The sequence below is a fragment of the Crotalus tigris genome, unplaced genomic scaffold (assembly GCF_016545835.1).
Source record: "Crotalus tigris isolate CLP2741 ecotype Arizona unplaced genomic scaffold, ASM1654583v1 scf7180000017589.2436309, whole genome shotgun sequence".
Classification (NCBI taxonomy): Eukaryota; Metazoa; Chordata; class Lepidosauria; order Squamata; family Viperidae; genus Crotalus; species Crotalus tigris.
The window spans coordinates 1,691,989-1,715,447 of record NW_024096495.1 but is presented as its reverse complement, the minus strand read 5'-3'; the positions used below and the strand labels follow the sequence as shown (position 1 = coordinate 1,715,447).

Genomic DNA, 23,459 nt, shown 5'->3' with positions numbered 1-23,459 from the left:
TTGGAGTCAGGGCCAAAAACTGTTGTAAGAGATAAATTCTTACAGGTTATCTAAGAAGAGCAATGGTGGCAGCTCTTCATTTGGACTTCTTTGTGGACCACTTCAAAATGAAATGAGGGTTAGGGTTAGGATTATAGTTTGTATTAGGTTTAGGTTTAGGTTTAAGTTTAGGTTTAGGTTTAGGTTTAGGTTTAGGTTTGGGTGAGGGTGAGGGTGAGGGTGAGGCTTAGTAAAATACATAGATTGCCAAAGAAATTAAATTAGGAAAATTAAAGAAAATTAGGGTTACAGATAGTTAGGGTTAAGGTTAGGTCTACTTGAAGACAGACCCAAAAATTAACATCATGGCTACATTATTTGAGATTATCTAAGGCAGGGGTCCCCAACTTGTGGTCCGCAGCCCACTACCAGTCCGTGGCCTACTGGCCACTGATCCACGGAACAGGCTGGCCAGTGCGTGCATATGTGTGTGCGCACTTACCCCCACTCGGGTTATCCAAATGGGGCACTGCAGTGGCAAAAACAGGGTGCTGTCACTATGCAAACAGAGTAGCACATGGCATGAAAACTGAGCAGCACATGGTGTGAAAATGGGAGAAAACCAGGCAGCGGATGGCACAAAAACGGGAAAACTGGGCAGCATGAGGCACAAAAATGGGAGGAAACTGGGTTGTGTGCATTGCAAAAACCAGGCAGTGTGCAGTGTGAAAATGGGCAAATTGGGTGGCGTGTGGCGCAAAAACTGGGTGGCACACAGCGTAAAAATCGGGTGCTGCACAGCACGAAAACGGGGCGATGCTAGTGCCCATGTGGCAAAACTGGCGCAGTGCTAGTGAGTGTCACATGGGTGCTAGCACCACCCCATTTGCATAGTACATGCTTGTGGCCCCGTTTGTGTGCGCACAAAAGTTGGAGACCTCTGATCTAAGGAAAGTGATAGTAACTTCTTTTCGTTCAGACTTCTTTATGAACCACAGTAAAATACATGGGAAAATCCCATTGCCAAAGAAACTAGGATTAGGATTAAGGTTAGGGTTAGGACTCCTTAGAGTCAGGACCAAAAACTGATGTCAGGGATATGACAGTGACAGCTTTTCACTCTAAGTTAGGATTAAGTTAGGGTTAGGATTAGGGTTAGATAAGAGCAGACATGTCAAACTCGCAACGTCATGTGACATCGCACAACGTATTGGGCCAGTTTTGCCATTGCCAGCAATGCATTGCAGAGCTTCCACGTGAAGCATCCGGCCTGCAGGTCAGCAGTTTGACACTCCTGAATTAGAGTTAGGTATTACTGGAGTCTGAGCCGATAACTGAAGTCAGGGATAGATTCTTAGAGTTCACTTGTCGTTACTAGGATACCTTTAAAATTACTTCTAGCTTTTCTTTTGTCTAAAACAATCCATTTTTATATCATGCTTGGATGGAATTCACTTTCCTAATATTCCATCCAGTGTTTATAATTATTTGTTTTGCGGTTGATCATATTACCTACTATTACCATTTACCCATCAATCCTCCTACCAAGTCTGGAGAAATGTTCTCATGTTGTCATGGTAGCCTGGAGCAGGGGGAAATCCTATGTGAATTTATCAAGGGGCATCAGAATTATTCTGCACCTGATGGCAGGACAAGAAGTAATTGGTGGAAGATCATTAAAGAGACATCCAACCTTGAACTAAGGAGAAATTTCCTGACAGTGAGAATAAGTAAATGGTGGAATAAGTTACCTCCAAAAGTTCTAGGTGCTCTGTCACTGGGTGTTTTTTTTAGGAAAAACTGGACAGCTATTTGTCTGGAATGGTACAGGATGTCCTGTTTGAGTAGAGGGTTGGGCTAGAAGCTCTCCAACGTCCTTACAGCCCTATTATTCTATGTCCTGTGTTATATTTGGTTTCTATTGGTTTTAATTTAATTGCTGCTTGAGGAAATGGTTGATTAGATAACCATGGAATATTGAAAGCATTGTAGAAATGGAGGAATGAGCAATTAGCAAGTTTGTATTCTCAATTTTTAAGGGAGCTTATAGAAGGTTTAAAGAAACCTTGCCTAAATACTTGTTTCTCTGAGGCTATGCTGCCAATTCATCAGTCTATAATCATTATGGATACTTGGTTGTGGAAACTGCAGAAAAGGCATTGAAGAGGTTAAGAATAAAAGTCAAGTATTCTGTATCATACATTCACAAGTTGGATATATGTATGGATTGATGGGTGATAGGCCTTCAACTTTCACTCTCTAGCAATCAATATTTCTTTTCCAAATAACTTAAATATAATATACCATAGCAGCAATTTGAATATTGGATGGGTTTGTTCAAAATACAAAAGAATTCAAATTGTTTAAAACTACTTTATATTATTCCATTTTTTCTGCAACAGTTAAGCATCCTATAAAGGACAAGGAAATGTTAACGGTTTATTAGTTAAGGATTTATAGCCCTAACATAAAGGTAGAACACTTCTACTAAATTCTCCAGAATTCAAACATTTTTATTCTTGTAATATAAATTGGACTGCAGAAGATGGTAGAGGAGAAGAAGTCCTGGAGGAACATGGAGTCACGATGGATCAGACACGACTTCGCAACTAACAACATTAATGGGGTCTTTCATATTTAAAATCTCAATGGATTTGAATGATCAATGCCACTAATTTCCAGTTCTTTATAATTTCTAGTTCTTTATAATTATATGTACTAATTTCTTGTTAAGTTAAATACTATACAATTTCCCATTTTATATCAAATGAAATCATATCTAGAGCAACTTCTCAAATGATCTCAGCTACATGTAAGATGACAAATATTTGTAGAATATTTTTAAAAAATTAAAATTCTGTTTTAAATGACTTGCCCTAATTTTGTATGTAATTTAATGGAAAAATAAAGGATTCCAAATGTACTATTTTCTCTGGTTATTTGGTTAACTTGAGCATGACAGAGCTTTTAGGGCTGAAGTAACCTAAATTTCTAAAGTTAACATATAGAAGAAAAATAAAATTAATAACACTCTACAACTGCTATTATTTATAAATGGCAAAGAACAAACTTAATACTTTCTTCTAGCATATTTTTCTGTGATGTGTTGTGGTCCAGAGCTGTTATGGTGTTCCAAGAGAATAACACAATGGAGATCCATTATAGACACAAAAGGTCACAGGATTGGTTGTCATCAATGCCATTATCCCGCCCTCCAGACCAGCATTTTTATAATAACTGGAGATACTTTCCTCTGAATGGAAAAGGAACAGGATAAGAACAAAATCTGGCAGATTATTAAACTACTAAAAGTTGAACTAGTAGATGCCAGAAGTAATAAAACTGATTACAAAAAAAAAAAGATAAGATTCCTTCAGAAGGATTCAGCAATTTTCCAGTAAATATCACTCTTGTTTGTATTGTTAGATTACATTCATTTTTTTATTTCTTTAGCTGTCCTTTAATTTTAATTTGTCTTATTTCATTTGATAAAAGATCAAGTGAAGTTTAACCTACATTATTCCATATTGTCAAACTTTGCACTACTTCAGTAGTAGTTCTTGCTGTTTAATTTTACCTTAACCAATTAGATTGTGTGTGGACAATGATTAACTTTAATCTTTAGATTTCTTTAGATTTCTTTTGCTTTTGATCCTGCATATGTTCACTTGGAAGCCAGCTGCTAACTGTTTTGTCAAATGCTAAGATCAAGGCAAGCATCTATGCTTGGAAGTTAAGCAAAGGTGACATCTGAAAATGACAGTAACATGAAGCCTTCCAGACAGCTGAATACTGTAGGGAAGAAAGGAAGCTTTTTCTCAGCTCCTCATGTCACTTCAGAACAGGACAAGGGATGTGTCATTGGTTAATTTTTCACCCACTGTGAATACAGTCTATTCAAAGGGTTATTTAATAAACTGAAAAATCTGCTGCATCTTTTAAAAGCATTAAAGTGTACTAACATTAATATATACTAAAATAAATGTCTACAATAGTAATGAGGAGATGCGGGGGAGAATATGTTCTATCATTTAACAATCACACCTTTGGGAATTGAAAGTGCCTGCTTTATGCTTCAGAAATTTAATTATCTCATGGAAAATAACCTGTTGTCTCTATGTTTTGCTTAATTAATCATATAGTTATAAGATTATTTCCACATCTATTTAAGGAAGGCGAATGCCTACGTGGATGAAAATAAAAAGAGGAAATGAGCCGGTATTATTTTGAATTATATATTGTTATATATTATTATGTATAATAATATATAATTATATGATATTATATATTCTGAATTATATATTGTTCTATACAGAACATTAGGAAATGCCAACTGTATTTTCCTCTAGGATGTCAGATTAGCATGAAGTGCATAACAATATCATAATTACCGTGTTGACAAGCGGACAATACATTACACATACATTCTGACTGGTAATTTTATTAAGTAATGAACTCTGTGTCTGTGTTTGTATGTTTCAGAGCTGACAAGTCAGTGGTGAAGAAGGCCGAAAAAATAATTGGCAGATCCCTCCCTCCCATCCAGGACACAGCACAGAAACATTGCTTGAGCAGGATCCGTAAGATTATCTGGGACACCACATATCCTCTTCATAATCTGTTTTCCAAGACAAGAGAAGACAAGAGAAGGAGATGGGAAAGAGAAAGAGAAAGAGGGAGACAGAGAAGGAGGGAGGGAGGGAAACAGGAAGGAAGAGAATGAAGAAGATGGGAATGAGAAGGAGGGAGGCAGGAAAGGAAGGAGGGTAGGGAGGGAGGGAGGAAGGAAGGAAATTGGAATGAGAGGAAGGGAGGGTTTGAGGGAAGTCCTGCCTTAGCACTTGGCCAACAGCAGCCCTTCTGCCCTTTCGCCATCCCCTTGCCCCCTCCTCCTGGCCTATCCTGGTGGTCTCCCATCCTATCACTAAGGATGATTTGATTACAAATCTGGGTCTCCTTGCATGGAGAGGGAGTGGGCCTCCCTCTGATCCATGCACTTTGCCCTCCTGCACCCATCATGAGCAACCTGGCCAAGGAGAGTGAGCACAGCAGCAGCAGCAGCCACAAAGAGGAGGTAAGCATAGCTAGATGCCCCCTCAGGGAAGTGGAGCTGGACTGGGTTGGGCTAGTGCCCCAGAAGCTCATGGGCTGGGCTGGGCACTTGCCCTTCACTGCCCAGGGCTCTGGGCAGCCCACACCACTGTCTGGGAGTCCCCCACATGGGCCAAGAGGGGCAGCGAGGCTCCTCCGGTGGACCATGCCCTGCACCCACCCCACCTCCCTCCACTGGAGACCCCCAGATCCCCCCACAGGCAGCCACAGGTGCCCCCTGACCTGAGCAATGTTGAGCTGGCCACACACACCCCACCCTTACCCCCAACAGTAACCACAGTGCAGATGCGGCCCTCAATGAAATCAAGTTTGACACCCCTGATATAAAAGGAGGAGGGGGGAGAGGAGAGGATATAAAAGGAGGAGGGGGAGAGGAGAGGATATAAAAGGAGAAGAGGTAAGAAATTTGTTAAATGAGTTTTGTCCCATTTTACAACTTTTCTTGCCACATTTGTTAAGTGAATCACTGCAGTTGTTAAATCAGTAACACTGTTGTTAAGTGAATCTGGTTTCCCCATTGACTTTGCTTGTCAAAAGATTGCAAAAGGAGATCACATGACCCTAGGACATTGTGACCATCATAAATATGAATCAGTTGCCAAGCATCCAAATGTAAATCACATGACCCTGGGGATACTGCAATGGTCATAAGTGTGAAAAATGGTTATAAGTCACTTTTTTCTGTTCTGTTGTAACTTCAAACAGTCACTAAGCGAACTGTTGTAAGTCAAGGACTATCTATATTTTATCACTTTTTTCCTTTTTTGGGGGGGGGGTCATCAACTTTTTGACATCTTGCTAGGCGATTGGTAGTACTCGGATATTGCCATATCCTAAAAGTGGTACAATCAGTGAAAAGGTTGAAAAGCCCTGTCCTAGGCTATTGAAATCTTAGAAGATGAAAATGCTACAGAATCTTCTTCCAAATTTATTATTCAGTCTCTTTGTGAATTTATTCTTTTGCACAGATAGCAAGTGCACATACATTGTAAATTACAATATCAGTGGAAATGAACTAAAGGAAATAAACTAAGCAAGAAAATTCATTGGGAATCAGATGGCATATAAATGTAATTAATTAATTAAGGAAATTTGGTATGAACTTTACTTTATCATGAAATCCCAACATGTTTCCAAGGGATGCCTCTTCATTAGGGACATAGAGTGATACAAACAACCTTCAAAGAATAGTTGCACTCAAAAAATTATTCCCTCCAAACACACTGAAACTGAACTGCAATAAAGACTCTTTCACACCAATTTTCTTCTGCTGCACCAGTGATATAATTCAATGGAGCATATTTATCAATGTTATTCCACTTGAGTTCCTTGAATTATGAGTAAATTTGTCCCATTATTATCTCACATTTTTAGGTTTATCGTCCTATTTTCTATTTGCAATTTGTAGTGATTTCACCTTCACAATATCTACTTTACTGACTATCTTTATAGTGAACTATAGTATTAACATACTTATAACATGCCAAATTCTAATTTTATCAAATGGAGGTTAGAAATCTTAATATAATCCTTTTCTAAACTGTCCACTAATGAATCGTGTAGGATCAATAGCTGGGTAAATTTAAATTTTAGAAATTATTGAGTCCATGTGGAATTTAAAAAGCAATTTTTTTCTTATATTAGACTCTTCATATGTAAGATTTCTCAAACAATGCAAATTGTTTTCTGAATGTAAATGCAAAGAAATGCTTTTTAATAACTTCCCAGATAGAACTGTAGTTGTGTTCATTTATCTAAAATTATTGCCTTTTTATATTATCGCTTTAGTCCAGCATTCTTCAACTGATGCTATCTAGATATGTCAGCTATATGTCACCTTTTCTTTAAATCATAGCTGTTTCCAAATACAATAATGTAAATCTGTAAATTCAAACACTACAAATACTAGAAAGGTTTTGCAACTGTACAGTCCTCTTACAAGGCTTTCCCCTGAGGACTAGTATGATGACCTACTGATGAATTAGATAAAAAATAAAAATGCTGACATTTTCTGCATTTTTGAAAATTGATGGGGTTACATTTAGCCTAAAGATATATGTTCTGCAAGTATAGTCACCAAACTCTTTTTTTTTTAATACCTTGCATCAAGATGGAGTCGGGTGACTGATTGGAACTGAGCATTCACTGGCCTGATACACTTCCTGACGCCTATGTGGAGATCACAGCAGATATTTTCCCTTTGCACTCTGAGAGAGAAATATCTGCTGCTACCTAGGATCGAACTCGCAGCCTTCTGATTGTGAGGCGAGAGCTCCTCCTCTAGGCCATAACACCGCTTGCACCAAATTCCTATACAACTAAATGTCTTTTGCATTTGTCAATGAAATACACTGCACATAAAGTAGATCAAAGGTTCTGAAGACTAGTTTTTAATAACATGGAAATGGATTCCCCACCCCCAAAGGAAAGTCAGTACAATTTCAATGTGCAAGGGAACCACCCAAGTAAAATACACCATTTGAATTATACATGGAAAAAGTTTTAAATTTGCACAATCTGACGAGAATAAAGTAATAACAATAGCAATTATTTCCTGTAATGAAAATAAATTCTTTTAATAACCTTTCTTTGTGTTTCTTCATCATAACTCTACTTAAAGAAACAGCACAATTTCTTCCAGATGAAGTGCTACAGTAGTTGCTGTTTTAAACATCAACCTGCATTCTTAACTTTAGAGACTTTTTTAGAATGAAGATAAATGTGGTTCTGAGTTCTCTTCATATATATTATTTCTGTAACATTGAGACAGGTACTGCTTGTACACTGACTTTCATAATGTGAATTTTATGGAGAGATATAGTTTATTGCAAAATTATTTATATTATAGAGATATTATATCATCTTTAAGGACTGCATAACTGGTGCAAATTTTGCTTCTGACAAATTAAACTGGTTACCAGCTGACAGATGTTTTATTTAACTTGTAGGATTTAAAACGAAGTTCCAACACTCTGATTATTTTCTTTTCTGAAAGAGAAAAATATCTGCATTTATAATTGTTTTATAGTCTTAGAATGATAGGCTTGGAAATGAATGCTGGAAATTCATTTGTTATGTACAGTACTAAAATCCAATAAAACTTCAATTTAAAAATATAGTAGTTTTCTGCATTGCAAGATGGAGAAAGCCATTTTTTTTAAGTGCCTTTGAGTCAGATTTGACTCCTGGTGACTGGTTGGACAAACCCCTGCAGTTTTCTTGGCAACATTTTCAGAGCGATTTGCCATTACTTCCTTCCTAAAGCTGAGAGAACGTGACTGATCCAAGGTCACCCAGCTGTTCCAAGTCACAGGTACCTAATGAGATTAAAATTAACATCTCCCAGTTTTGGCCTGATGCCATAACTGCTACACCAAACTGGCTCTTTTGTCTTTTTTAACAATTTATTTTTTATATAGAATAGAATAGAATAGAATAGAATAGAATAGAATAGAATAGAATAGAATAGAATAGAATAGAATAGAATAGAATAGAATAGTTGAAAGGGACCTTGGAAGTCTTCTAGTCCAGCCCTCTGCTCAAGCAGGAGAACCTATAACATCTCAGACAAGTGAATGTCCAGTCTCTTCTTAAAAATATCCAGTGATGGAGTGTCCACAATTTCTCAGGGCAAGCTGTTCCACTGGTTGATTGTCCTCACTGTTAGGAAATTTCTCCTTAGTTCCAGGTTGCTTCTCTCTTTGGTCATTTTCCAACCATTGTTTCTGGTTCTTCCATCTGGTGCTTTAGTGAACAACCTGGCCCCCTCTGCCTTGTGGCAGCCCCTTAGATACTGGAACACTGCTATCATGCCTCCCCTATTTCTTTTTTTCCTTAGACTAGCCATACCCAAATCCTGTAGCCATTCTTCATGTGTTTTAGTCTCCATGCTTCTGATCATCTTAATTGCTCTTCTTTGATTTTTTTCTAAACTCTCAATATCTTTTTTGTGGTATGGTAACCAAATTTGGCTGCAGTATTCTAGGTGTGGTCTTACTAGGGCTTTATAAAGCGGTAATAGTACTTCTCGTGATCTTGATTCTATGCCTCTGTTTATAAAACCCAGGATTTTGTTCACTTTTTTGGTTGCTGCTGCATACTGCTGGCTCATAGTCAAGTGATCATCCACTAGGATTCCAAGGTCCCTCTCACAGTTACTGTTTTTGAGCCAGGTCTCGCCCAATCTGTATTTGTGCCTTTGGTTTTTCCTGCTTAAATGTAAGACTTTGCTTTTCTCCACATTGAAACTCATTTTGTTGGATAGGGCCCATTGTTCAAGTTGATCAAGATCTTTTTGGATCCTGTGTTTGTCTTCTGGAGTGTTGGGTACTCCTGCTAGTTTGGTGCCATCTGCAAATTTGATGAGTTCCCCTTCTATTCTCTCATCTAAGTCATTGATGAAGATATTGAAGAGTACTGAGCCTAAGAAGGAACCTTGTGGTACCCCATTGCTTACATCTCTCCATGTGGATGTACCCCATTGCTTACTTCTCTCCATGTGGATGTAGTGTCATTGAGGATTACTCATTGAATATGGTTTGTTAGCCAATTACAGATCCATGTGGTAGTGATGCTGTCTGTTATGTCCTGGGCTCTGATTGACAGAGCAGGTGCAGGAAGCTGCACCAAGACCCGGGCAGACCACGTGGGCTGCCTGGGCCAAACAGGCTGTCTCCAGCCTACTGAGCATGCACATGAGCAGGAAAATATGTTGCATTCATTGGCTGATGCTGTTCCTTGCAAAAGGTATAAAAGAGGAGGAGCCTTGCAGAGGTTGTAAGGAATTTGCTAATGTGTTCAGCCCTGAGTTAGGGGCCTACAAAGGACCTTCTATTTCCTTAAGGTTAGACCCTTCAATTGCACCGATCAGGATTACGCCTTGTCGGGTGCCCTTTGTGCTTAAGCAAACAATCAATGCTGAGCTGGACAAGCTGTTACAGCAAGGCATTTTGGAACCTGTGTATAGTAGTCCATGGGAAACACCCATTGTCATGCCACTTAAGGCCAATGGAGAAGTCTGCATTTGTGCTGATTATAAATGCACGCTAAACAAAGCATTACAGCAGCAGTCTTATCCAGTGCCGGTAGTGAGCCACATCCTGGCGTCTCTACAGGGAGGCCACATTTTCGCCAAGTTAGATTTGGTGCAGGCCTATCACCAGCTGCCGATGGACAACGCAACAGCAGAGGCCCAAATGATTGTGACCCACTGGGGTGCCTTCAAGATCCGAAGGCTACAGCCCCTGGCATCTTCCAAAGCATGATTGAGTGAACGCTCTGTAACATTCCGGGAGAGTGCCCATACTTTGATGATGTCCTCATCACTGGGGAATCAGTCGAAAACTTGTCTGACAGGCTTCGGGCCATTTTGCAGCCTTTCCGCAAAGCGGGGCTGAAGCTCAAACAGGAGAAGTGCAAAATTGGAGTAACCTCCACAGAATTCCTGGGGTTTCATATAGATGCTGAAGGCATCCATCCTGCTGAATCTAAGCTAAAAGCGATTCAGCAGGCCCCAAGTCCCAAGTCAAAGAGCGAGCTTCAAGCCTTCCTTGGACTTCTAAATTTTTACCATTCATTTCATCCCCCACAAGGCCACAGTGGCAGAGCCGTTACACCAGCTCTTAGACAAACAGGCTCCATGGAAGTGGACAAAGGTCCACGAAAGGAGTTTTGCTGAGGTCAAAGCATTGCTGTCGTCTAATGCTGTTTTGGCTCATTTCTATGAGCAGTTGCCAGTTAGCATAGCTTGCCATGCATCCCCTTACAGAATTGGGGCTATCTTAAGCCACCTCAAGGCTGATGGGACACAAGTCCCTGTAGCCTATTATTCTAGGACTCTGTCTTCTACTGAGCAAAATTATGCAGAGATAGAGAAGCCTTGGCCATTGTGGCTGGCATTAAGAAGTTTCACGACTTTTTGTATGGCTGCCATTTCACGATCTTCACTTCTGGGGTTGTTCACAACGAAAAAACAAACGCCCAAATCATCTCTCCTAGAATGTTGAGATGGTCAGTATTTCTTTTTGCTTATGACTACTGCCTGGTTCACAAACCGGGTAAAGAGATGGGCCACACTGAGAGCCTTAGTAGGTTGCCTCTACAGCTATTAGAGTCGGATCCTGCTCCAGCCAATCACATCCTGGCTATCCAGGATTTGCCTGAATCTCCCCTCAATGCAGGGGATGTAGCCACAGAAACGTCTACAGACAACACGTTAACACGCATGTTGAACTGGGTGCTATCAGGATGGCCTGACATGTGTCCTGGCACTAATTTCCAGAGTTTCTGGAAAAGGAAGCATGAGTTATCCACCTTTAAGGGTTGCGTCCTGTGGGGCAGCAGGGTAGTAATCCCGACCTCATTGAGGACTAGGGTCTTGGCTTCCTTGCATGAGGGACATCCGGGAATAATCCGGATGAAGGCGCTTGTGCACAGCTATCTCTAGTGGCCTGGGCTCAATAAAAAAATCGAGACCCAGGTCCAAGGATGCCACATTTGCCAGCAGTCCAGGCCCGAAATGCCACAGGCTCCCATTCATAGATGAGAGGTCACAAATGCTCCTTGGTTGAGGGTTCATATCAACTATGCTGGCCCTTTTCAGGGGCAATTCTTCCTCTTGGTTGTGGACAGTCATTCCAAATAGCTGGAGGTCATTCCAATGTCCACTACAACTACTGCCAGGACCATCCAAGTGTTGAGGGGGATTTTTGTGTCTCACGGGCTCCCAGATGTCCTCGTCCTGACAACGGACCTCAATTCACCTCCTTGGAGTTCCAGTCCTTTCTGAGGGTGAATATGATTAGGCCTGCTACTTCAGCACCTTTTCACCCAGCCTCAAATGGCCAAGCTGAGCACATGGTGCGCACCACAAAAGAGGCCTTGAAATGGCTCACCCATGGAAACTGGCATCACAGATTGGCAGATTTCCTCCTCTGCCATCGTATCACTCCATGCACATCTATGGGCAAGAGCCTAGCTCTGCTCTGATGGGGTCACCGCCTTATCACCAAGTTAGACAGATTAGACCCAGACTGGGTGGCTTCACAGGTGCCACAGCCATGGGAACCAAGGCGCTTGCAAGTGGGTGATCCGATTTGGGTTCGAAACTATGGACCTGGACAACTCTGGGTGGTAGCAGTGGTCTGCAAAGTTACTGGGTCACTATCAGACAAAATGGCCTTGGAAGATGGTCGTGTGCTGCGCAGGCACATTGACCAGCTGCATTGGTGGTTACCTAGCCACCCTTCTGCTCTTGACTTTGCTCTCGGGGGGAAGGAGGACCATGATTGCAATTGTGTATCTCAGTCTCTAAGTGAAAATAAAACACAGCATGCACCAATCGGGGGTTTTGCCAACGAGGCGGCTCCTAACTCGGGCACAGCGTCCATGGGACATTGCACTCAACCAACTTGCCACACCGCTCCTTTTGCAGGCAATGTGCCAACGGGCCACTCCACTCAATCGGCTTTCCACACCGCATCTGCCTCGGGCCTTGTGCCAATGGGACAGTGCTCCCAGCCAGCTGTTTACACTGATCCGAGGAATTCCACCCCATCAAGGAACTTTGGCTCGGGCCTACCGAAAAGGGCCAGTCAAAGTCAATTGGACAAAGGTGTGGGCCTACCGGAACAGGCCAGCCTTCATGATCCGGTTTCACCAGTATCTAACGGGTCTCAAAGTCCCGGTCTGCCAAGCCTGGCAGGCGAACTTGCAGATCGGGTGTTTGCAGCAACTCCGAAATGATCGGACCAGGCCAAAGGCCCACCAAAGCTCTTAAAGGACTACATGAGGTTTCTGTCTTTGCAACCATAAAATGCTTTGGTATTTTATTGCAATTGAAATGCTTGTGTATGTCTTTGTGGGAACTGGTTATTTTGTGCTATGATATGATGTATGAAAAAGGGTGTATATTCCTTGTAAGGGAATTTAATTGATATTATTATTTGATAATTGGAAGACCTATAATGTTGTGTATTATTGATTGTTATGATAACATTGCGAGGGTGCATTGTAATATTGTAAAATAGTAAGTATTGTTCCTGAACCAAGAGGGGAGGGGTGTTATGTCCAGGGCTCAGATTGACAGAGCAGGTACAGGAAGCTGCACTGAGACCCAGGCAGACCACGTGGGCTGCGCGGGCCAGACAGGCTGTCTCCAGCTTACTGAGCATGTACAGGAGTGGGAAAATACGTTGCATTCATTGGCTGATGCTGTCCCTTGCAAAAGGTATAAAAGCGGGAGGAGCCATTTTGTTTGCTGTTCTGTTGTAGTTGAATAAAGAAGTACCTGTTTGTTACTCTGCCTCATTCAATACCTTCCAATGCGGGAAACAGAACACTGTCTATCCCACCTTTTCTTAGTGTACCAAGGAGTAGGGTGTGGTCTATTTGTCAAATACCTTATTGAAGTCTAAGTATACTATGTCCACTGAGTTTTGCTGGTCTACTAGTTTAGTCACTTTATCGAAGAATGAGATGAGATTGGTTTGACATGATCTATTTTTGACAAACCCGTGCTGGCTACTAGTTATGACTTTGTTTGCTTCTAATTGTTCACAGATCTGTTTTTTGATAATCTTTTCTAGGATTTCCCCAAGTATTGATGTTAAACTGATTTGTCTATAGTTTCCTGGATCCATTTTTTTTTTCCTTTCTTGAAGATGGGGACTACATCAGCCCTTTTCCAATCCTCTGGTACTTCCCCGGTGTTCCAGGATTTATGGAGGATGTGGTGCAATGGTTCTGAGATAACTTCTGCCAGCTCTTTCAGAACTCTGGGATGTAGCCTGTAGGGTCTCAGTGATTTATATTCATCAAAGTTGGATAGGTGCTCCCTTACCATTTTCTTGCTTATTTTAATTTTTGTTTCTGGTATGTCTTTTGCAGTGATTTTTTGGGTATGTTGGGCTTCTTTTTGTGTGAAGACTGACACAAAGTATGAGTTAAGCAGCTCTGCTTTCTCCCTGTTGCCTGTAATTTCCTTGCCATCTTCTCCCTTTAGCGGGCCTACAGTTTCCTTGATTTTTTTTCTTGTTATTAATATGTTGGAAGAAGCTTTTTTATTGTCCTTGATTTCTGTTGCTAGCTTTGTTCATTCTAAGCCTTTGCTTTCCTGACTTCTTCTTTGCATGCTCTGGCTGCCTGCTGGTAATCGGTTTTAGTTATGTGCCCCTCTTTCCATTTTTTGTACTTGCCCTTTTTGTCTTTTAGTTTGTTAGTGAGTTCTTTGTGCAGCCAAGCTGGTTTCTTCTTGGATTTCTTGTTTTTCTTTCTCAGTGGTATTTGCTGGTATGGACCTTTGTGATCACATTTTTCAGGATTTCCCATGCTTCCTGGGTTTTTTCCCCTTTAGGATTATCATCCATGGGGTTTTTTCTAGGTTCTCTCTTAGTTTGTTAAAATCGACTCTTTTGAAGTTTGGGACATTGGTTGGATTGTTTTCTATAGCTGGTGTTTGCATTATATTAAATTCTAGTATGACGTGGTCACTTTCACCCAAGGTTCTGGTAATTTCAATTCCCTCTATGACTTCTGTTCTGTTTCAGGAAAAGAGGCATTGAGATGAAGCAATGAGTTCCAACAGTCTCCTTTATTGCAACACCAACAGAACAGATTTTAAAATGGTGCGGCCCCCTTTTATAGCCCCCCTGCACAATACCTTGCTGGCCAATCATTGCAAGGCTGGAAACAGCCTTTCTTGTTCCGGGCATCCACATGGTCTGCCCGGGCCAATCGCTGCAGCCTGTGCCTGCCAGCCCAGGACATAACACCCCTCCCCCCTTGGCTAAAATAATAAGGCACACTTATTATTTTAAATACTCCAACATTCCATTACATTGCATACATTGCATCTATATATACACAACACTACAGTCTTGCTATCACCATGCTCCCCACTCCCCTTGAACCGCATTATTTAACCCAGACTACCAGGCCTGCCCATGAACTGACAAGGACCGTATATAGTCTTGTAAATATTTGGGAGGACCTCTGGCCCGCCCTGATCTTCTCATGGCCGGTGTGTGTGCCTGGCCTGCCAGCTCGCCTGCCAGGCTAGGCAGACCAGGACTTTGTTGCCCCAAAGACCCAGAGGACCCACCCAGCTGCTGACTGGCTGGATCTGCTAAATCCAAGCCAGGGTTCCTTGGGGGGGTGGAATTCCCCAAGTCCCCAATGGACTCCTCTTGGGAGCACTGTCCCTTGAGCCCTAGACCCGCAGCTGGAGTGGCCTGAGTGCCAGAGGCCAGAGTTGCCTCCATGGCAAACCCCCTTTCTGCGGACTCCCTGTTTGGAGCAATAGCTGAAGCCTGGGGATGTTGGAGAGACCATTGTCCACAATCGTAATTGTGGTCCTCCTCCCCCCCAAGAGCAGAGCTAGGAGTGGAAGAGTTGCTGGGAAGCCTCCAGCGCAGTTGATCAATGTGACGCCAGATCACACGACCATCGTCCAAGGCCACTTTGTATGACAGCGGCCCAGAGACCTTGCATACCACTGCTGTGACCCAGAGATGTCCTGGTCCATGGTTCCTTGCCCAGACCGGATCTCCCACTTGTAGTCTCCTAGGTGCCCGCGGCTGTGACACCTGTGAAGCCACCCGGTCTGGGTGCAATCTGTCCAGTTTCGTGATGAGGCGGCAACCCAGCGGAGTTCAGCTGGGCTCCTTCCAGTAGCTGTGCAAGGTGTGGTGCGGTGGCACAGAAGAAAGTCCGCTAGCCTGTGATGCCAGGTCCCGTGAGTGATCCTCTTTAAGGCATCCTTGGCTGTGCACACCATTCGTTCAGCCTGGCCATTGGAAGCTGGATGGAACGGTGCCAATGTGGCATGCCGGATCATGTTGGCCTGGAGGAACGCCTTGAACTCAAATGACATGAATTGGGGCCCGTTGTTGGAGACAAGGACATTGGGAAGTCCATGTGCGGTGAAGATCCCTCTCAGCATCTGGATGGTCCTAGCAGTGGTAGTGGAGGAGACAGGCACAACCTCTAGCCACTTGGAATGGCTGTCCAGGAGAATTAAGAAGAATTGCCCCTGAAAGGGCCCAGCGTAGTCAATATGGACCATCGACCATGGGATATGAGTCTCTTCCCACCTATGAACTGGGGCCTGGGGCATCTCCGGCCTTGACTGTTAACAGACAGTGCACCCGTGGACCTGGGCCTCGACATCTTTGTCAAGCCCAGGCCACCAAAGATGGCTGCGTGCTAACGCCTTCATCCAGACTATTCCCGGATGTCATCATGCAGAGACTGCAGGACTCTAGTCCTCAATGAGGTTGGGATTACTACCCAGCTACCCCATAGGACACACCCCTTGAAGGTGGAAATCTCGTGTTTCCTCTGCCAGAAGCTCTGGAATTCTGAGCCTGGACATGTGTCAGGCCATCCAGACAATGCCCAAGTCAGCACGCGTGTTAGCGTGTGATCGTGGCTGTTTCTGCAGCCCCCTCCCTAGCACTGAGGGGAGATTCAGGCAAGTCCTGAATAGACAGGATGCGATTGGCAGGTGCTGGATCTGCCTCTATCTGCTGTAATGGCAACCTGCTGAGACCATCTGCATGACCCATTTCTTTACCTAGCTTGTGAACCAGTGTATGGTCATATCCAGACAAGAAGATAGACCACCTCAGCATTCGGGGGCATATTATGTGTGGGGTTTGTTTGTTCGAACAACCCCAGCAGTGGCTTATGGTCTGTAAAGACCATGAAGTGGCGGCCATATACAAAGTCATGGAACTTCTTTATGCCAGCCACTATGGCTAAGGCTTCTCTATCTATCTGTGCGTAATTGCGTTCAGCTGATGATAGGGTTCTAGAGTAGTATGCTATCGGGACTTGCGTTCCATCAGCCTTCAAGTGACTTAACACAGCCCCAATCCCATAAGGGGATGCATCACAGGCGATGCACACTGGCAAGTTCTCATTGAAGTGCGCGAGGACCGCATTTGAAGAGAGCAAGGCCTTGACCTCTTTGAAGCTCTTTTCATGTGCTTGTGTCCACTGCCATGGGGACTGTTTGTCCAAGAGCCGGTGTAATGGCTCAGCCACTGCAGCCTTGTGAGGAAGGAATGAGTGGTAAAAATTTAGCAGTCCCAGAAAAGCCTGAAGTTCGCCCTTGGATTTGGGACTTGGGGCCTGCTGAATTGCTTGCAGCTTGGATTCAGCAGGGTGGATGCCCTGAACATCCTAGAAACTCTGTGGAGGTAACCCCGATCTTGCCCTTGTCTTGCTTAAGCTTCAGCCCCGCTTGGCAGAAACGTAGCAAAACGGCTCTCAGCCTTTCGGCTAAATTGTCAGGTGAGTCCCCAGCGATGAGGACATTGTCAAAGTATGGGCAAACGCCAGGGATATTTTGAAGTGTTCACTCCATTACACTCTGGAAGATGCCAGGGGCCACATTTACTCCAAACTGCAATCTTTTTACCTTGAATGCCCCCCTGTGAGTCACTATAGTTTGGGCCTCAGCCATTTCCTCATCAACTGGCAATTGTTGATAGGCCTGAGCCAGGTCAAGCTTAGCAAAGATCTGGCCCTCCCTGAGGGAGGCTAGAATGTGACTGACCACTGGTACTGGGTACAAATGCTACTGCAGCGCTTTGTTAAGCATGCACTTGTAGTCCACACAGATTCGGACTTCCCCATTGGCCTTCAGTGGCGTAACTATGGGTGTTTCCCATGGACTACTGTCCACAGGCTCTAAGATACCCTGCTGAATCAGTTTATCCAGCTTTGCATCTATTTTTCCCTTTAATGCAAAGGGCACCCTGCGTGGCTTGATTCTAATGGGGGCTATGGCTGGGTCTAGCCTCAGAGAAATAGGAGGACCTTTGTAGGAGCCAAGTTCTGGACTAAACACATCTGCAAACTCCTTGCAGACCCCAGCCAGGCCTGTTGTTTGCACGCTGTGTATTCCAGTCACCTGAATTCCCAGGGCCTCAAACCAGTCGAGTCCAATGAAACTCGTACGGTCTCCCCCAACCACAACTACATCCAGTAGCCCCTCAAAATTCCTACGCTGCACGAGTGTGGCCTCCCCCCTCACGTTGACTCTGGAATTTTGTAAATCTGTGAGGATGAGGTTTGATGGCCTGAGTTTCACCCGTAGGCCGCTTCTGCTGCAGACCTTGTTGAAGGTGTCTAGGAAGATGATCAATAGAGTAGACCCAGTGTCCAACTCAATCGACAAGGGGACCCCTTGCAACTTCACATTGATGTGAAGCTTCTTCCTAAGTGGCCTGTGGACCCCTGTTCTAAAAACTCTCCTACGTGACGCACAGAAGCCCACCCTGTTCTGGCTGGGGACCCTGGTAACTTTCTGAGGCAATTCTTCTGGGTAACGTTCCTTCTGGTGACCCAAACAGATGGAGGCAATGTGGCCTTGCCTCCCACAGGCCCTGCAGATGGCGGAGCAGAAACAGCAGTCTGTGCGGCGATAGTGGCCTCCACACCCGATTCACGAGGGGATGATGCTGGCTGGGCCTTCCCTCCATGAGGCCTTCTCCCTGGAGTCTGATGCAGCCGGTCCACTTCCCATTCTGGATCCTATTCGGATTCTTCGTGAGCAATTTCTTGATGGGCGGTGGCTGGAACTTGAGGGAGCTTGGGGAGCCACAAGGCCTTCACAGCTCCGCCTGCTGCTTCTTCCGCTGAAACTTCCCTCAGGGCATCTTGGAACGTGAGGCCTTCCTTCGCAAAGAGCTTCTGCTGCAACTCCCGGCTTTGCAGGCCACAGACCAGCCGATCCCTCAGTCTCTCCTCCAAGTCTTTGAATTCACAGGGCCTAGCTGCTTGTTGCAAGGCCACAACAAACTCTGCTGCAGACTCACGAGGCCTCTGGTCCCTCTGCTCGAACATGTGTCGCCAGGCAATCACTGAGAGCTTGGGTTCAAAATGCTCTCGAAGCATCCTCTTCAATTCTGTGTAGGTGATTGATTCCAGTGGTGCTGGGGCGACCAGATTCTCCATAATCTCAAAGGTCTCTTGCTCACACACACATAGCAGCGTGGCAGCTTTGAGGTCATCTTCACGAATTTGATTCACCCGGAGGTAGTTCTCCACCCGGGCCACATATGAGCTCCAGCGTTCTGGGTGAGCTGTGTCAAATTCTGAAAGCCAGCCTATCTTTGCCATCGTTTCAGCCCAGGAACTTCGTCCATGCCTCTTGCTGCAAGGATTGAGAAGGGGCCCCCCTTTTTGAGCTTACCTCCAGCATCTCAGTGCTGGCAGGCTAAGTCAGTCTCCAGGAGCCACACTTCTCCAAGCTGCAAGACCCCTGTGGTGAGTCAGCTTGGCTCCTTAATCTGTTTGCCTTGCAGGCATCCCATCCTTGTCGCCAATGTTCTGTTTCAGGAAAAGAAGCATTGAGACGAAGCAATGAGTTCCAACAGTCTCCTTTATTGCAACACCAACAGAACAGATTTTAAAATGGTGCGGCACCCTTTTATAGCCCCCCTGCACAATACCTTGCTGGCCAATCATTGAAAAGGCTGGAAGCAACCTTTCTTGTCCCAGGCAGCACAATACCTTGCTGGCCAATGATTGCAAGGCTGGAAACAGCCTTTCTTGTCCCAGGCATCCACATGGTCTGCCCGGGCCAATTGCTGCAGCCTGTGCCTGCCGGCCCAGGACATAACAACTTCTTCTCTGTTTGTAAGGATTAAGTCCAGTATAGCTTTACATCTAATTTCCTCCTCCACCTTTTGAATGACAAAGCTGCTGTGTACAAAAAAAAAAGGTTCAATCAGTCAATTTAAACTTCTCGCGGGGAAAAAAAGATCTTGCAGAGTTGAAATTGATTGATTGAACTTTTTAGTCCCACCCAGTCTGCTGTTACCACCACAGCCACAGCCACCCAATGGGCCACATCCACCCAATGGACCACACCCACCCAGCACCCAACGATGCATAAGTGGGTTTTGGGTTGCAGCTTGGGCACTCGGTCTCTAAAAGGTTCGCCATCATTGACATATACATTCTCTCCCTCCCTCCCTCTCTCTTTCTCTCTCTCTCTCTCTCTCTCTCTCTCTCTCTCTCATACACAGAGAGAGAGAGAGAGGGAGGGAGGGAGAGAGAGAGAGAGAGAGAGAAGAGGCAGAACATATAGTGTAATGGCTGGTGTTGTTTTCATTTTTTTTAACAAAAGCAGCAAGCGCATACACTCAAATTTGCAAAATGCAACTCTATTGGTTTCAGCAAAAGAAGGTTTGATATTTCATAGAGCCCAGATCTCAAAGCTATGCATTGCTTGTTAACTTACTGGTAGAAAAATCATTCCATTGATCAGCTGGAAGTTAATTGTAGGCATAGCAAATTAAGTCCATATGAAGGTGAATAAATAATATCCTTACCTATCATTGCTGCCTTCAGGTTTTTTTAGTTGGTTGGGCTAATTGATCCTAGTTGACCCTTTGTTAAATTTTTCCATTCCACAATGACAGGTCCTTCCAATATGATCTATTGCTTTCTATAGATTTGGCCCTATGCCCCAAATACAAACTGAATCATGACAAAGAATGTGTGTGTTCTTTGGTAAAGGGTGCTATTAAATCCTTTTAAATTAGGAAGTCTGATACTTGCAAACCTTTAGGTATAAAACTTTCACCTCTTGATTAAATATAATAAAACAGTAGTTGGGGTGGGCAGAAAGAAGATAAATGAGATTTTGTTTTTGTTTTTCCTGAGAAATATATTGAATACACCTCTTAAAGCTTTTAAATGAGTATGTAAAAGTTATAAGCATTAGCTGAAGGTACTTCCAATCATGTATAATTGTACATGAAGTTTTCAGTTCAATAATCAGCAAAGTAAAATTAAGACATTTTATATTTAGAAAGATTTATACTGTTGTTTATGTTGGCCTTTACTCATTACTGATTATGACTTTATTAGACCTCTGCATGCTTTTTTTCTTTGGTCCCTTATGTTTTTCTAGGTGTGTGTGTGTGTGTGTGTGTGTGTGTGTGTGTGTGTGTGTGTAAACACATACATCCAGTATATTACAGGTATAGGAGTATGGTGAAGCATACAAAATCTTCAGATTATTTCAAGCCCCTTGTAAAAAAAATAATTCTGTAGCTGTGCTAAAAGCTATTTCAAGTTTTAGAAATAAATTCTTTTTTTTTATTGAAAATTTTTTTAAAAACTTCTACAAAGACAGAAAAAAAAACAATAACAACAAAAAAAAAACAATACAACCCTCCCCCAACCCCTCCCAAACCACCCCCTCCCTCCCCCCCCCGGAGCTTCCCAGAGCAGAATATAGGCTTAATTAAAAAAAAATTAACAAAGTTATAAGATAATTAAAAATAAAATATATATGAAAAAAGAATTATAATCCTTAAAAAGAGAAAGTATTTAAAAAAGAAAAACAAAGAAAAAAAAGAAAAAGTACAGTTTTTATACAAATTATAAAAAAGCTAAATGATATTTTTTCAAATCCAGTTTAAATTGTATGAAATTTATCCATTTTTCCCATACAGCAAAAAATTTCTCTTGCGTTTGCTCTTTTAAGAAAGCCGAAATCTTTGCCATTTTCGCCAAGTAAGATACTTTAAAAAAACACTCTTGCAAAGTAGGCAAAGATTCCTTCTTCCAGTATTGACCTACTAACAGCCTTGCGGCTGTAATCAGATTCAGCATCAATATAACCTCCTTAGCATCACAATCAGTAACAATACCAAGCAAAAACAATTGTGGAGTAAATTTTACCCTCTTTCTAAAAATTCTCTGAATGTTCAGCCATCAACATGTTAAATTGTGTTCTTAAGAACTTTATAGATTCCTTAACCTTTTCATCTAAAGGATTTAAAATCAAAAACTTTTCTTTTAATTTAATCTCATCTTCCAGTTCCTTACGCTTCTGAGTCTGCTTTTGTCTATGAACATTGTTCATCTTTATCAAAATCCCACGCATAAAAGCTTTACCTGCATCCCATACCATTGATGTTGATGTCCCCTTATACATATTCAAAGCAAAATAATCCTTTAAACACTCCTTTAACTTTTGAACATTCTTTTCTTGTCTAAATAAATTCATATTCACCCTCCAGGATCTCCTCTCCTCTTTTTCATAAATCAGCTCCATCCAAACTGGACTATGATCCGTCAATGACCTAGGAAAAATTTTTACGTTCTTTACCCTATTATATAAGTCAGTTGTAATCAAAAAAAATCAATTCTTGAAAGAGATTGATGTCTATCTGAAAAAAAGGTAAAGTCACGCCAATAGTCTCTCAATTCCCAATCCTCTTTCAAATCAAAAAAGGCTTTGGGTAATTTAGCCTGTTTAAAAAGGATAGAGGAACCTTTTTTGTCCCTTTGTGTATCTAAAACACCATTCCAATCCCCCATTAATATCACAGATCTATAGTCCAGCGAGATTATTTTCTGATGTAACAGTTTATAAAATTGTTCTTGTTGCTGATTTGGTGCATACAATCCCACTACAAGTATTTTCTTACCATATAAACCAAGTTCAATCATTACATATCTTCCTTGAGGATCTGATTCTACCAGACAAACTGGTAGATTTTGCTTAACATAAATAACCACTCCCCCTTTTTTCCCAGGGGCATGAGATACAAAATGAGATCCCAAACGAGCATTAACTAAATATTTTTGATCTTTAAGTAAAATATGAGTTTCCTGCAAGCAGATAATATCATTGTTATGTTGCTTTAAATAATAAAAGATTTTCTTTCTTTTCTGAGGGGAGTTAAGGCCGTTAACATTCCAGGTCAGGAACTTTGCCATCTCCCTTAACTAGGAGCCTGGAGAAGACTGCCTGAAGATCTGCCATTGATGAATGTGTTGCAGAACTCTTGGGTCTTGCTCCTCCCACCGGCAATGAAGCACTTTCAGAAGAAGATTCTTTGGGTTCTTTCTTCTGTTGTTCCTTTTCCTTGTGTCTGTGTGCTGCACGGGTCATCCTCTGCTCTTTAACCTCTATTTGACGTTGCCATTCCACTTGTGACTTCCCAGCAGAGATCAGACCTAATCCTTCAGATTGCTGTTCCACCTCTTTGCCACCCAAAGATTTCTGGATCATAGATAAAGATGAGCCTGCTCCCAGGACCGTATTATAAAACTCTTTGGCTTTAGCAACCGTGTTAAGCCTATAACGCATCCCCGCATGGCTCAAAACAATACCCGTCGGAATCTCCCATCTGAATGACATCGATCTTGCTTTAAGTTCATTAGCTAGAAAAGCAAAGTCTTTCCTGTTGATGATCAAAATAATAAGAATTTATTTTCAGCTTTGAAAATCACTAGAAGTGGCTTCACATTTTATGAAGTTGTTTTCTCTTTGATGACAGACAAGATTGAATGTACATTAATCCAAGTTCCATTAATCCAAGTTCAGCTTTTGTTCA

General features: G+C 42.6%; 1 long non-coding RNA gene across 1 annotated transcript in view; it reads left to right on the top strand.

Moving 5' to 3' along the window:
• LOC120317013 overlaps window positions 1-4,654 on the top strand; it is a 129,978-nt gene extending 125,324 nt beyond the window's left edge. The window contains exon 4 of the long non-coding RNA XR_005559115.1: window positions 4,462-4,654. This is a non-coding gene — a long non-coding RNA (uncharacterized LOC120317013). The remainder of the gene's footprint in view (window positions 1-4,461) is intronic.
• The last annotated feature ends 18,805 nt before the right edge of the window (window positions 4,655-23,459 follow it).